The sequence below is a fragment of the Belonocnema kinseyi genome, chromosome 2 (genome assembly GCF_010883055.1).
Source record: "Belonocnema kinseyi isolate 2016_QV_RU_SX_M_011 chromosome 2, B_treatae_v1, whole genome shotgun sequence".
In the NCBI taxonomy this organism is placed as follows: Eukaryota; Metazoa; Arthropoda; class Insecta; order Hymenoptera; family Cynipidae; genus Belonocnema; species Belonocnema kinseyi.
The window spans coordinates 183,001,623-183,017,533 of NC_046658.1; positions in this window are offsets into that span (position 1 = coordinate 183,001,623).

A 15,911-nucleotide genomic window follows, 5' to 3' on the forward strand; every position below is an offset into this window, starting at 1 on the left:
GAATCGAAAGCTTTCCGATAATCAATCCAGGCCATCGATAGGTCACGCTGGTAGAATGCTGCATCTTTGCAGACACATCTATCCATGAGCAGGTTCTCCCGATATCCGGCTACGCCTTTCTTTGAGCCTCGTTATTCATACATTTCTTGCCACACAGGTTCAATTGCCCGAACAATCCTATTATTTAGGATAGCTGTGAATATTTTATAAAGCGTGTTCAGACAAGTTATTGGCCTGAAGTTCTTTGGGTCAGCTAAGTTGCCTATTTTCGGCAGGAGTATTGTGCGCCCTTCCACCAACGACTCTGGAGTCGGCTCTTCCGACTTCAAATATGAGGGCAACACATAACTCCTTGAAGCTATTTATATTTTCTGAGACTTCGTCCAGTCTATGCTGAACTTCGTAGACTTCTCTCCTCTGGTTTGGGTGGGTGTTCGACAGTAACTGGAGGGTCTTGGAAGAGTCGAGATGGGTCAGAGAGAAACTGTTGATTTTCTCTGACCCACCTCTCCCTCCGCTCTAGACTTCTCTTAGCGTCAGAAAGTATCCGTATTCTCTCAACAATATGCTGCCCGATGGTCAGCAGCTTAGACTTGTTAAGTGTGTGATAACGCGTCCGGAGTTCGCGCGCGAACTTTCGGACCTTGGCAGTAAAATTCCTGCCAGATGTGATGTAGTCAATCACACATTGAATGCGGGACGCGTACTGTCTTGCCCAGCCTATCTTTACGGCAAGTTGATGCATTCGTCTTTTGGTCTTATGATCAGCCGTTGGTTTTGTTTCACGGTTTGCATCGGCCAAAGCTCTCGCTGCATTATACACACAATAATTGATAGCCCAGAGGTCGGATTCATCGGAAAAATGTCCATGAGGCTCGTCATCCATTTCAGCCAGATCTTTAGGCTTGAGAGAAACCTTGGTGTTGATGTTTCTCCAGGTTGTAAAGCATCGCTATTCATCTATTGGATGCCTGCCCGCGGTTGGTTTAGTGTCGCCTCTCTTTCTTTGTTGTCGGCTTGTTCTAGCTGTGGTAGAGTAGGCGTTCCGCTTACATAGCCCCTTTTACGGAGTAGTTCAGCATGGTTTCGCAGATGTTGTTGCGAAAAGTGCGATAGCTCAGGGTGTATCTCGCACCACAGAGCATGCAGCCGTGCCATGTAACCCCGTTCACGGGCCACACTTGCATCGTAGCAGTCTCCAAGTTGTGATTCAGTTGCTCCGTCCACCCAAAGATCACGAGATCCCGCCGATCCATCGCATTGAATCCATTTTCATTGGCTCCCCCAGCTCTAGATTGGTCGGCACTGTTGGCCGACCCATTGTTGGGAGCCCTGCCGCACTTACTACAACTATGTTTGGTGTTGTCATTGTTGTTCCCACGAGAAGCTAGGGAAAGGGTTTCGTCCATCCTTGTAGAGCCCCGCATGCAAGGATAAGGCTGCTTATCCCAGAGTCACCGTTCTAGACACCTCACCCAGGTGCCATTCAGCTTTCGGCACGGTTTTCACACCTCCGCTTGGGGGTTAATTCCTTCGGGACCACCCCTGGACAATTGTCCGCGACTGCCTATTTATTTTTGTAACCATATTCAGCAGAAACCTTTGGTACAGGGATCCTCTATCCGCAACCCGAGGACGCGTTCGGTGGCTTTGTCATAGGCCCTTCTGTTTGATTCTAGAGGAATCAAAATATATATGCATATATATATATATATATACTCTCATCTCACAAGTTGAATTTTTACTTTAAAAGGAACCATTTATGACCAAAAATTCCTCACTAAAGAGATGAATTTTCGAATAAAATTTTTAAATTAAAATTATTTCTTGAAAAAAAGATCCTACTCCATCTTCACTCCATTGGGAAACAAACCACAAAACTTGTGATTTCTGGTCAGGTGCTTTTCCAATTGAGCTATTAGAGGGATCAGAATAGGAACTCTTAATTCAAGAACACAACGCTAATTTTTAGCTAGGTGTTAATGGTACAAGTAATTATTTAAATTTTTTTTAATTTATCTGCTATATCATCAGAAATTGTACCTTACCGACAGTAGATCAACCTTCCAAACCATGAAGGCAGAAAATCTACACAATATCGATCAAGTTAAGAATCTTCAACAACAGAAAATGCTTAACGTCTTAATAAGACTAGATGGAAAATAATTTTTTAGTTGACTTTTCAACTAAAAAAGCAGAATTGTTGAACAAAAATATTAGTTTCCTAACAAAAAAGACGATTTTTCAATTAAACTCAAGAATTTTTAAACAAAAAGTTGAATTTTCTACCAAAGAAGAATAATTTTTCAACAAAAAGATTAGCTTACTAACTAAAAGGAGAAATTTTTAATGAAATTAAAAAAATTTAAACCAAAGTTGAATTTTAAAATAAAAATATGAATTTGTAAACAAAAATGTTAATTTTATACCAAAATAAATTCATCATCTGAAAACGTACTAAAAACATTACGATATGTAGGTCTAGTTTTAACATAGCTAACAGATGATCCTTAACTAACTCTATGCGTCGCCCGTGTATGTGTATGTAGTAGTTGTATTTTAGCATACGGAGGGGTATCGTAGTTCAGATAAATCCAATAGGTGGTGCTCCGATAAGGTAAGCCTGTTTTTCCATTGTTATGTATAGGAAAATTACAAAAATTCATTAAAAACTTGATACTCTTTATGAATATAAAAGGAATAACATCGTTTTCAGTAACGAAGTGTATACATTGTCGGTACCGGTAATAAAAAAATTGTCGATACCGGTAAAAAAAAATTGTCGGTACCGGTAAAAAAAATTACCGGTACGGACAATTTTTTTTACCGGTTTTTTCAGAAAGCATCTTTCTAGCAAGGTAGCCGCAGATCGCGCATATTCATGGAATTCGTGGAAATCATGAAATTCAGGGAATTCATGAAATTCAAGGAATTCATGCAATTCAATGAGTTCAAGGAATTCATGCAATTCAATGAATTCATGCAATTGAATGAATTCATGGCATTCAAGAAATTCATGCAATTTAAGGAATGGCTAGCCTGCCGGCGCCGGTAACATTGTTAGTTGCCGGCTTTTTTTCCTTTTTTTAAACATTTTTTTGTTAAATCGTATACTGATGTATGCTTATGGGCTGATTACAAACCTGAACTTTAAAACACATGCAAATATAATTTGCAGTGCTTAAACTTAAAAAAAAACACGTTTTTTGTTTACGAAGTTTATATACACTATCTGTTCCGGCAAAAAGCATATGTCAAGCATACGAAAGGGACTTTTACACATTTTAGAGTGAGGTTATATAATTGCGGAGTTATTTTCATAGTTTTTGGCTTTTGACGCGTTTAACGAAACGTTCTATGCCTTGTTCCATGTCTTGTGGGGGCGACAATGCACTCCTGCGTCTAGTGGTAGAAATAATGTAAGGCCGTATCCCTACCCCTTTTCTCACACCACGTGGGGGCGGGTAGACACCCCTGTGACTGGTCACAGAAATAATGAAAGGTCGCACCTCTACCCCTTTTCCAACGCCGCGTACTGCGGGAAGGCCCCCTAGTAACTGGTTAATGAAATAATTTAAGGTCGCACCCCTACCCGTTTTCTAACGCCACGTGGGGGCGGATAGCGCCCCTGTGACTGGTCACAGAAATAATGTAAGGTCCTACCCCTAAACCTTTTCCAACGCTACGTGGGGGCGGGACGGCACCCCTGTGACTGGTCACAGAAATAATGTAAGGTCGCACCCCTACCTCTTTTACAATTTTACGCGGGGGCGGGAAGGCACCCCTGTGACTGGGGATAGAAATAATGAAAGGTCGCACCTCTACCCCTTTTTCAACGCCACGTGGTGCGAGAAGGCCCCCTAGTGGCTAGTTGAAGAAATAATTGAAGGTCGCACCACTACCCCTTTTCGAACGCCACGTGGGGCGATCAGGCACCCCTGTGCCTAGTCACAGAAATAATGTAAGGTCGCATTTCTACCCCTTTTCCAACGCCGCGTGGTGCGGGAAGGCCCCCTAGTAACTGGTTAAAGAAATAATTTAAGGTCGCAACCCTACCCCTTTAGCAACGCCACGTGGGGGCGGGAAGGCACATCTGTGATTATTCACAGAAATAATATTAGGTTGCACCCCTACCTCTTTTCCAACGCCACGTAAGGGCGGAAAGGCATCCTAATAACTGGTCAAAGAAATAATTTAAGCTTGCATGTAGACTCCACCTTTAGGGAATTTACAGAATTCGTGGAATTCATGGAATTCAAATTTTTATAACTTTTCTTCAACATCTCATATGGAGGGGGGCTGGAAGGCACCTCTGTGTCTTGTAACAGAAATAGTTTTAATCAAAATACTTACCCTTTTATAACAACGTGTTGTCGGGCTAGAAGGCACCTCTGTTACTGGTCAAAGAAATAACATTTGTCCAAGGATTTAGTCTGGGAAACAAACTAGCAAGATGGCTGATATTGAGGATTGAATAGTAGCAGTAAACACATTTGGGGAAAAATAATTGTTCAGTATCATCTTTGCGCACTCTAGGCTATATCCTTAAAATATGCTTTTTAAAAAAACCGGTAAAAAAATTATCGGCACCAGTAATTTTTTTTCACCGGTAACTACCATTTTTTTACCGGTACCGGCTTTGTATACACAACCTTTCAGTAACAATAAGAGCAGCTGCATCTAGTTCGCCAAAAAATGCATCAAGACATGTAATTAAATGTTAGGAAAATTGAATATAAGGATGAGTATTCTGAAAACAGTTTGAATTTTATTCATATTTTTCCATTGTTTATTTCGCTAATGTGATTAATCAAATAATTTCATAAACAACTGTAATTGTTGCAAATTTCAAAAATTGATTGATAATATTATGTGACTAATGTTAATAATAAAAATAACAATATTAAAACATTAATAATTAGCCTTATAATATACTCTTTTATCAATTCATCTATACATTTCCACTATCTAAAAAAAATATATTTATATATAATTTGTTTATAATCAGGGTGGCGACTTGAGCGGAAAACTGGGAAAGACTTGGAAAAAACCATGAAATGACGGAAAATTAAATTAAAAATAGTTAATTTACTTTATCTACAGTTGTAGAGCATATGATTAAAAATAATTATTGTTTTTATATTAGGACAGGGAATTTCGGTGAAGAAATTAAATTTCCCTTGGGACAGGGAATTTTTGACATAGAAGCGGAATTGAAAATTAAAACTGAGATTCAGGGGAAAGGGGTTTAAAAAATCCCGGTTCCCTTCTTCCGAAGTTTAAAAAAAGAGAGTGCTTCAAGTATTTTTTATAGTAAAAGTATTCTTTCGAAAAGGAAATATTTCTAAATTACAATGTAAAATTTTTTTTACATTTTTCGTTTAGAATTTACCTTTTTTTTTTAGAAAATTCAACTACTTGCGGTTAGAAGCTGAACTCTTTTGTTAAAAATTGATTTTGTTGGAAGATTTATCATTTTAATTGAAAATTGATTTCTTTTTAAAAATGTAACTAGTTTGTCGAAAATCAATTTTTTATCTACAAATTTTAATATTTCTTTAGAAAATTGAACTATTTCGGTTGAAAAATTGACCTTTTCTAGTTAAAAATTCAACAATTTGGATATAAAATTGTCTTTTTAAATAAAAAATTTATTTATTTCGTGAACAATTCGCGTTTGTTGTTAAAAAATTGACTTTTTTGGTAGGAAATGAGTTTTTTCTTTGAAAGATAATGTTATTCTTTAAAAATTCTTCTTTTTGGTTTAGAATGTAAGTATTTACCAGTGAAATATTCATCATTTTTGAAAAATAAACTCGTTTGTTGAAAATTAATTTGTTTAAATTGAAGATTCATCATTTTAAATTAAAATTAATTTTTTGGTTAAACAATCATTTTTTTACAGAGAATTTAATTGTTCAATTTTTGGTTGAAGAACGGTCTTTTTAGTGTAAAGTTCGTCTTTTTTTGTTCAACATTGGTTTTGTTAACTTGAAACTTAATTATTTAAGTTTTGATTCACAATTGATTTATTTTTGTGAAACATATTTTGTTGTTGTTGAAAGTTTAACTGTTTGAGTTGAAGATTTATTGTTCAGTTAAAAACTCATATTTTTGTTTAAAATATAACTATTCCAATTGACGATTCACCATTTTATTTGAAAATTCATCAGTTAAGATGAAAGTTACATTTTTTACTAAAAATGTAACTAGCTCATATTCTGTTGAAAATTTATTTTTTCTAGTTAAAAATTTAAATATTTGTTTGAAAATATCTCCTCTGATTTAAAATTCATCTTTTTGGTTCAAAATTCACCATTTTAGTTGAAAATTCTTCAGTTTGGTTTAAAATTCCACGAGTTTTGTTATAGATGATTTTCTTTCATCAATATAAACGTTTTTTTAATTCTAAATTATTTTTAAAACAAATTTTGAACTGCATATGAGTTATTATAAATATGTATGATCTTTCCTACGGAGTCTTTTTTCATTAATAATTGATTCAGATTATATAGTATATAGTATTTTAATGCCATTATTTCGCACTAGCAATTAGAAAAAACTCTACACAATTAATAATTTACTTGGCTACAAGTTGTTATAATTTAAACTTTCAATTTTACACATTTTTCTCAAATAAATCGCTTTTAAGGGCATGTGACACAGCTAAATACCTATATTACCGACCTCACTTTTTCAGTTCACTGAATGTTTTTTTGAACCTAAGAACCTTTTTTGTAAATAAAATATCTAGCTGAAACTTTGAATAATGTATTAGAGTGTATAAAGTACGTTTAGGTGCTCCATTTTGCTAGGAACTTCACTGAAAATTATTTCATCTTTTTTTTGAACCTCGACATTTTTTGAACGTTCGAACTTTTTTTATACATAAAATATCGGTCTCAAACTTTGAAAAATGCAAGAGACCAAAGAAAACTGCGTTTAAGTACAAATCTTAATAATAAAAGATGTACAAAAAATTGCAACTATCAATTCCATTGGCATCAGCCGGTAGCGTTGTACACGAAAATATGAACCCTCTAGAGCCTCGTCTAGTGGCCGCCAGGGTTCGTATTTTCGTGTACAACGTTACCGGCTGATGCCGATTGAATTGATAGTTGAATTATTTTTTTTTACATCTTTTATTATTAAGATTTGTACCTAAACGTAGTTTTTTCGGATCTCGTATTTCTCAAAGTTTGAGATCGATATTTTGTGTATAAAAAAAGTTCGAACGATCAAAAAATGTCGAGGTTCAGAAAAAAGATAAAATAATTTTCAGTGAAGTTCCTACCAAAATTAAGTAGCTAAACGTACTTTATTGTACTTTCATACATTTTCCAAAGTATCAGCTCGATATTTTATTTACAAAAAAGTTCTTAGGTTCAAAAAAACATTCAGTGAACTGATAAAGTGAGGTCGGTAAGATAGGTATTTAGCTGTGTCACATGTCCTTAATAGGAAATTTACGGGTTTTCCAATACAAAACAATGCAAAAAACAGGCTTACCTGATCGGAGTACCATCTATTGGATTTATTTCAACTACGATACCCATCCGGATGCTAAGAAAACAGAAAAGTGGGGGCATGTATGGGGCTAGAGTTCTGAGTCGGTTATATTACTTTGAGAACGGTAACGTGAATGAGAATATTACCAAGAATATAACCGAAAAATAAATTCTCTGAGAATGTATGGGAATCTCAGAATTTATTTTAATTAATAGAAAATTGCATTTTTACGGTAATTTTTGGGTTGAAAATTCAACTCTGTTTTTGAAAGTTTGTCTTCTTTATTATGAAGTTGACCTGCTTTAGCAGAAATTAAATTTTTTTTTGATAAAAATGCAACTGCTTGGTTAGAAATCAAGCTATTGTACTATTTTCATGAAAACTTTACTATTTCGTAAAAAGACTTTAACTGTTTTGTTCAAAATTCATCCTTTTTGGTTGCAAAAATTCCTTTTTTTCGATTCAAAATTTAATTCAGTAACATAAAAATGTATTTTTTTGTTAAAAAATTCAATTTTTATGTTACTGAATTAACTGGAATCTTTTTTGGATGAAAACTCAACCTTTTTTGTAATAAAAATTCTTCTGTATTGAGATAAATTTCATATTTTTTGATAAAAATGCAACTATTTGCTAGACAATTCAACAGTTTTATTAAAAAGTCATACTTCTTGGTTAAAAATTCGTCTTTCTGGATTGAAAATTTAATTTTTTTTGGTAGAAAATTATTGCTTGTTAAAAAATTCATAGTTTGATCGTAAAAACTCGACTAAAATTGCTTTGTTAAAGAATCACTTTTTTTGTTAAAGATTTATATTTTAAGTTGAAAAGTTATCTCGTTGGTTAAAAGTTTAATTATCTTATTATAAGTTAATCTTTTTTAATTGAGAATTCAACTACTTGGGTCAAAGTTAAACTACACTGTGAAATTTTATTTTATTAAAGGCTTATGTCTGATTGAAAATTTAACTGTTTAGTGGAAAATACTTTTTGTTGTTGTTTAGAATTCATTGTTTAACAGAAAATGGAACTTTCCATTTTTTAAGTTTGATAGTTTTTAGTTAAAAATTCGTGTTTTTTTGTTTGTAAAAAAATGTTTTTTTTTTTAGTTTGAAATTTCATTGTTTTTTGCGTACAAATGCATGAGTTTCGAGTAAAATTAATTTTTTGTTGAACAGTCATATTTTTTGTTTGAAAATTGAATTTTTGTAAAGAAAGTTTGTCTTCTGGTTTAAAGATTCAATAATTTAGATGAACTTTTATTCATTTTTTGAGTTGGAAATTCGTCTTTTTGGTTTTAAAATTCTTTTCTTTTGTTGTATCAATTTAATTCTTTTTTTACTAAAATATAAACAGTGACTTCTTTTCGTTGGCAATTTGTCTTGTTAGGTAGAATATTCAACTGTTATGTTAAAAACTCAATTATTTTGTTGAAAATTCCAGTATTTTGTTAAAGAGTTATCTTTTAAAGTAGACAAAACTTTTTTTTTAATAAATCAATATATTTAAAAAATGTTAAATTTTTATATAAAACACTGTAATTCCTGAATATGTCTGAGCTAGAAAATGATTTATATTCAACCGCATACATAGCCTGAACGATAAAAATATTCTTAAAAATCATCAATTCTTAAATTCTCTTAAATTCTTTTAAATTCTCCTAAATTCTGTTATATTCTCGGTTATCTAACCTGAATTTAAATTCTCGGTAATTTAAGAACTCTACATGGGGCTGTCCCTAACATTAAATACATTTCCTGATGATAATTTTGAACAAAGTTTGCGAATTTAGCGAAAGATGGCTCTGCAAGGGGATAATTCAAAATATGTTTAAAAATCAATTTAATATTTTAGCCTTCACACTCTTTTCTCTATTCTAACATTCCTTATTTTAAAATAATTCTTCCCTTTCCCCTGTTTTCGGCAAACTTACTCTATGCTCTTTGTTTCGCTTAAATACGAAGTGGATAAATAAAACCCAAAAAGAAAATTTAACTATTTTCAAATACAATATCTACTATTATATTTTTTGGATGAAATTTATCTCGTTTGGTTAAAAATTCTATTATTTGGTAGGAAATTTTATAATTTAAATAGAATGCAACTATTTTGTGCCTTTAGTCAAAAATTCGATTACTCACTTGAAAGTTAAAATAATTCATTAACAGTTTGTCTTTTTGGGTAAAGACTCACCCATTTAGTGCAAAATTTAACTATTTTTTCGGAAATTCGATTTTTGTTAGAAATAATTTTTGAAACTAAAAATTGTTGGAATAAATGAATATTCATGGTTCGTAGCTTGAATTAATATCTTCTGTTGAAATAACTACTTGGTTTAAATTTAAACTACTTTTTGAAAAATCCATTTTGTTTTTCTCGAACAATCGTCAGTTTAGATGAAAATTCATATTTTCGAGCGGAAAAACGTTTTTCTAGAAAATTCGTTTTTTATTTTGAAAACTCAATAATTTGGTAAAACATATTTTGGAACACTATATATCAATCTTTTCTATCCACAGAATAAATTTACATTTTAGATTTCGACAAAAATTTGAAATCTTACTTCAAAATAGCGGTCAATAGATGATGAATACTCTAGTGCTTTATTAAATTATATAGTACATATAAATATATCCTATAGTCGTTATCTCTTATGTTATGATCGTCAAGGTCGTACTTGTGAGATATTCACATTTTAGTAGAGTCCATTTTTATCGAACAAAATTTAGTTACTAAGTTCCACTAAGGCTGATGTCACAATTGATATAATCTGTCATATTTCAGTCTGCTGTGATGAACTTAATATCATAGTTACTCAAAAGATATTTTTTTATCACAAAAAATATTAATATTAATATGATTAATATGCTGATTTCCTTATCTCAGACATATTTGGCTGTCAATATAACAGAACACATTATTTGAAAATGTTGCAGTCTCTTAGATTTTCTGTACATAAGATTTTTGGTAACCCAGTGGGCACAAAATTTGGCGACGCCTTCACGACATCGTTACGACATCTTTACGACAACTTTACGACATCCTATGTCCATGTCGTTTCGGTGTCTTTGCGATATCGTAAAGTCATCGTTAGATCATACGACTCATTTACGATATCGTAAAGACACCTTAACGACATTCACATAGGATGTCGTAAAGTTGCCGTAAAGATGTCGTAAAGACATCGCCAAATTTGGTGTTCAATGGAAAGACAGTCAGATAAGCTTGAAAAATGTGGGCAGTTTGTTAAGTTAAGGTCAAAAATACGATTTTTGGACTTTAACGGTAAATAATACTAGGTATATTTTATGTTAAAAAAATAAATATAATAAGTGAACTCAAGGCACTCGTAGAGTTCAGATTCGTTTTGCAAAATAGAGGGTTCATTTCGAGCTCAAAATGCCGGATATTTATTCGGCTATATACCCCTATACAAAACTTCATATCGGCTGTAAGAGCCTTTTTCATGCTGACGCCCACAAGCATTCAAAGTTAATAAGTAGATTTGATAAGAATCAAATTAATCCTTTCTTGGGCCGTCAATGTAAATATGAGTACAAATTTGTGTGTAGCTTTTACCGTTTGCATTAAATTAAAATAATAAAAGCGAAATTACTCGAAAGTTCGTTTATTAATATTCTAACGTTTCGGCTATCACTTTGTGCCGTTTTCAGAGAATATAAATAAATAATACATAAATAACGATCGATTTTTACATTTTATTCACAAATTTTTTGTTTAAAGTAAAATAAATAAAAATACCTGTGCTTATTTTCTTGTAAAATACAATAATATTCACTTTTGAAGTCAAGCATTTGTCAATGGTTAAGAGTCAATTTTTAAAAATAATACGGATGTGTGTCACCAAATTAAATTAAAATATACAAAAAACGTATCATATAGAAAGCATTATAAAAATTTCGGAAGCTTTTTTTGAGAAACTACATTTTAATTGATAAAAAAAACAAATTCTTTTAAACATATTGTCATATTTGTTTATAACAATTGATTGTATTATGCGTCTTTTATATTTATTTTTTTCTCTAGCAAAAATTTTAATATTACTAAAATCAAAATAATGGCTTAAGTTCCAGCAATGTTGTGAAAGACTGGTATTGAAATTGTAAACTCTACAATCCTTTTACATATGTTTCGAAACTCTAGTTTTCAATCTTCTACCTGTTTCACCAACATAAACTTTTTTACAACAATCACATTTAAGGATATATACAATTTTAGGAAAATTTTCGGTACTATCGGTATATATTTTTGAGTAAGTAAGCATTTTTTAAAAGTGCTTTGATTACTAAAACAAACATTTATGTTAAATTTTTTTAACGATCTTGTCAAACTTGCAGAAAGTCCTTGAACATGCGGTAACGTAACTTTTAAATCCGATTTAATTATTTTGAACTAAAGTGATATTAATTTGATTCAAATTTTCCCGTGTAGGAATCCAATCAGGGATCCGGCCGGGACACAGTCGGATAGCCCCGCTTTAAGCCGGGCGCTGGTCAGGGAATCCGGCCGGGATCCGGCTAAAAACGTCACGATAACCTGGTCGGATCCCGGCTTCAATACCGGCCGGGTAATCCGGCCAAAAAACGTTAAGAAATGTTGCTTCAGGCGAGAAATTGGTAACTTGTTTTGTCTTTTAAGGCTCATCGTAAAGATTACGCTCAACTTTAAAAGTCAAATCAAGTGAACCAATTCTGGCAAGAAAATCGAAATAGAATTGTATTCCCTGATGATAGAAACTACTACTACTAGCAATTTGGAAGCCACGTGGTGATTAAAGGTTAAGAAGGAAGAAAGTAAAAACTGTATACACAAGACTATATTTTAATTCAAAATAATAATTATTCGCGCACTAAGTGGGGGTTTCAAACTAAATATTGAAATAAAGTTTGTTTTTACCACGAGTCTCGATTTTATTTGCGAACTTCGAAGAGACAATGCAACGTGAGTGCAAGGAGCATCTTCGTTTCAGGTGCGACACTGAAAATTACTGAGTGTCTATGCAGACGACAGACACAGTAGGCGCTACATATGGCGGTAAATTTGAAATCGTACAGGCTAACATTGTCCGAATATAGAAAAGTTTATATAAATTGTATAATTTCTGTTGTTGCACATAGCAGAATCGTTAACAGTTGAATTTAAAATATTAAATTATTCGAAAAAATTTAACGTGTTTCTTTAAGAATTTTAAAAAAGCTCAGAATAACATTAACCTGACCAGTGCTTATCCGGCTCTCGAACATGCGATAGAACCAGGGTTGGCCCGGCCAGTAACCGGCCAGACTCGAAATACGTGATTCGAGAAAAATGTAGTCTGACCGGCTCCCGCCCGGTTCCTGTCCATGAAACCCAGCCAGGGATAGCCCGGCCGGGATCCGACCAGAAACCTTGTTGTATTAGGGCCAACCGGGGAAATTTCTACACGGGTTTTTTCGTGAATCTGATATCGCTCAATTTAATTTATCTATCGATTAAACCTTTTATTAGGTCGACCTTTTGACAATATAAATAATGGGAATTAAAATTGATAAGTAATCAACTTACCGTAAGTTGTTTTTATTATTTGTGAATTAATGTAATTTATGAACTTATTATGCTCAAGTTTTAATATAAACTTCATTGAATTTTTAATACTGTTAAATATATTTATGAATTCGTCAATTTTTTTAGCAGGAACAATAGCTCAAACATCCACATCCCTTTTATATAAAGTAGGTTTAAAATTCAATTTTTTCAAAGCTCTTGTTTCCACATCTTCTAAAACCAAATGTAAAACTATAGGAGACAATGGTGAACCCATAGGACAACCATTTAATCGTTTATAATATAGTGCATTAAAAGAGAAAACCACGTTATTGAAAAAAGTTCTAGTAACGACTAAAAATTCAGTTTTCGATATTTTATTTAGATTTTTATTTTGTATTAGTTTTTCTTTGATGCAGTCTAATGCTGGATCTAATGTGATGTTATCAAACATTGAAACAATGTCTAATGAACCTACAGGACGTGTTAAAGGAACTTTAATTTTATTTAAAGTGTCCTTTAAATCCCAGCTATTTTTAACAAATGATTATGTGTCACTTGAAACCGATTTTAAAACTTCAGAAATACATGGGTATTGGTCAGAAAAAACGATTTTCACAAAAGTTTTGTCTGTCTGTCTGTAGTCTGTATTCTGTAGGCACGATAACTTTCGAAAAATTGATCAGATTGGATTCTGCTTTGGCACACTTTTTTAAGGCCTGAAAAGAAAGAATAAGTTCGTAAACCAGCTATTTTGGATGAAAATTAAAAGTTAGCGCATTTTGAAATTTCTAAAACCACATTTCTTCAGGATTTAAAAACTCTATGTATGGTTATTCATAGTACTCAGAAACTCAACCAAATTATCCTTATGATTTTGTTCTATAAAGAGGAATTTATCAGAGTTAGAGCATTTTCAAAATAATACAAAAATAATAAAATGAACATTTTAAGAAAAACAACGCAATATGAAAATAATAATATAAATAACAAAATGAAAAAGTCAAGAAAAGAAAAACTTTGATTTTCGAAAGCCCCATAAGATTAGCATAACAACTTTTTTAATTTGGTCGAAAAGTTGAAAATTCAAAATTTGATCGTACCAAAAATAATGAAAAATCCAAAAATTCTATTTTTTGGTCAAACTGTGCAAGATACGAAAACATTAATAAGCTTACATAGGAACCTTCATTGAGCCCTATGCAGATGCGCATTAAATTAAGAATAAAAAAATGATGAAAATCAGGAAATAAGAATTAGTATGAGTCAATTTTCATGCATATTATGAAGCGCGAGGACCAACAGTCAAAAAATTTTTTTAATTGATTGTAAATCTATCAGTTTTTTACTTTTTTGAGGTAAAATCAAAGAATGCTAAAGAACAGGCAGCTCAAATATCAAAAATTATATTTTTGTCGCATTTCAAAATGCTTTAAAAATTGCACACTCCGAGGATTCGAACCCTACCTAAACTACCTAATTTAGAGTATTTTACCGCGCACTCTAACCACTTCGCTATCGAAGCACTTGAAGTTTGGTTACAAGAACTCTGCCTAAGTTTTATATATTAACATTATTAAAAAATGTCCAAATAGTATATTATATATTTTTTAAATTTATAAACAAATTATTTTTTGAAAGAATGTAGTCCACGATTTTCCATAATTTTACATTTTTTAAGTAATATTGCGAGAAATTTTGATAAAAAAAACATAATAATTAACAAATTTTTCTTTTGATTATTATTGTTACAATTACAAACAAATTTAATAAACACATGCATTAGTCAGAAATTTTTTGACAGAAAAATTCGTTTTTTTCTATGTAAATTTTTTTTTAATGAGGAACTTTATCATAATTTTAGCAAAATTCATAATTTGTTGAATAATCTTATGATTATTTGATAAAGAAATGCATTATTCGGGAATTTATCAGCAGCAGAATTTTGTTTAAAACAAATCCAATGCGAAAGTATATTAATCAAGTATTTTTCCTCATAAAAAATTTTTTTTCCAATGTCAACTTTTTAAATTAGGAACTCCATAACAATTTTAGGAAAATTAATAATTTTTGTTCAATTTTATAATTATTTTCAACAAATGTAATAAACAAGTGCATTATTGGGGCATTTGGCAACTGAAAAATTCCTTTTTTCCCGATTTGAAACTTTTTCATTGGGATCTTCATAATAAACTGAGAAACACTTATGATTAGTTGATAATTTTTATAATTTTTGAAAACAAATTTAATAAAAAAACGCATCATTCGGGCATCTATGTGGACGGAAAAATTAATTTTTTTATATCATGATCTTTTAAACAAATTGAATAAACAAATGCATTATTTGGGTATTTGACAACGAACAATTTGTCGAAAAAATTTTGCAAATAAAAAAATGCCTCATTAATGCATTTTTTAAATAAATTGATTTATAATATTAACAATAATAATTTAACGAAGTAATTTATTCATCATGACATTGTTTTCATCCAAATTTCTTGCAATGAAACTTAAAGAAACGTGAATCTATAATTATAATTTCAGAGATTTTGAGAGAATCAAAGAGGATTAAAATTGTACTAAATAAGACTTGAGAGAATCCGGCAAGAATGACGATTAGTAAGGAAATCCAAAAAAGAATTCCTTCAGCATCTTGGAGAATATAAAAGGACCTATATATCGAAGCGTTTTATGAATCTTGGTATTCGATGTCTTAAATAATTTGAAAAATTACCCATATCAAATTTATTTGATACCTATTCAAAAATACTTATTCGTAGGGTAATGAAAATAACAGAAACAAAGATTTGGGAAGTCCAAAGTGGGTTTATGCCAGGAAGGTCATGTACGGATCAAAT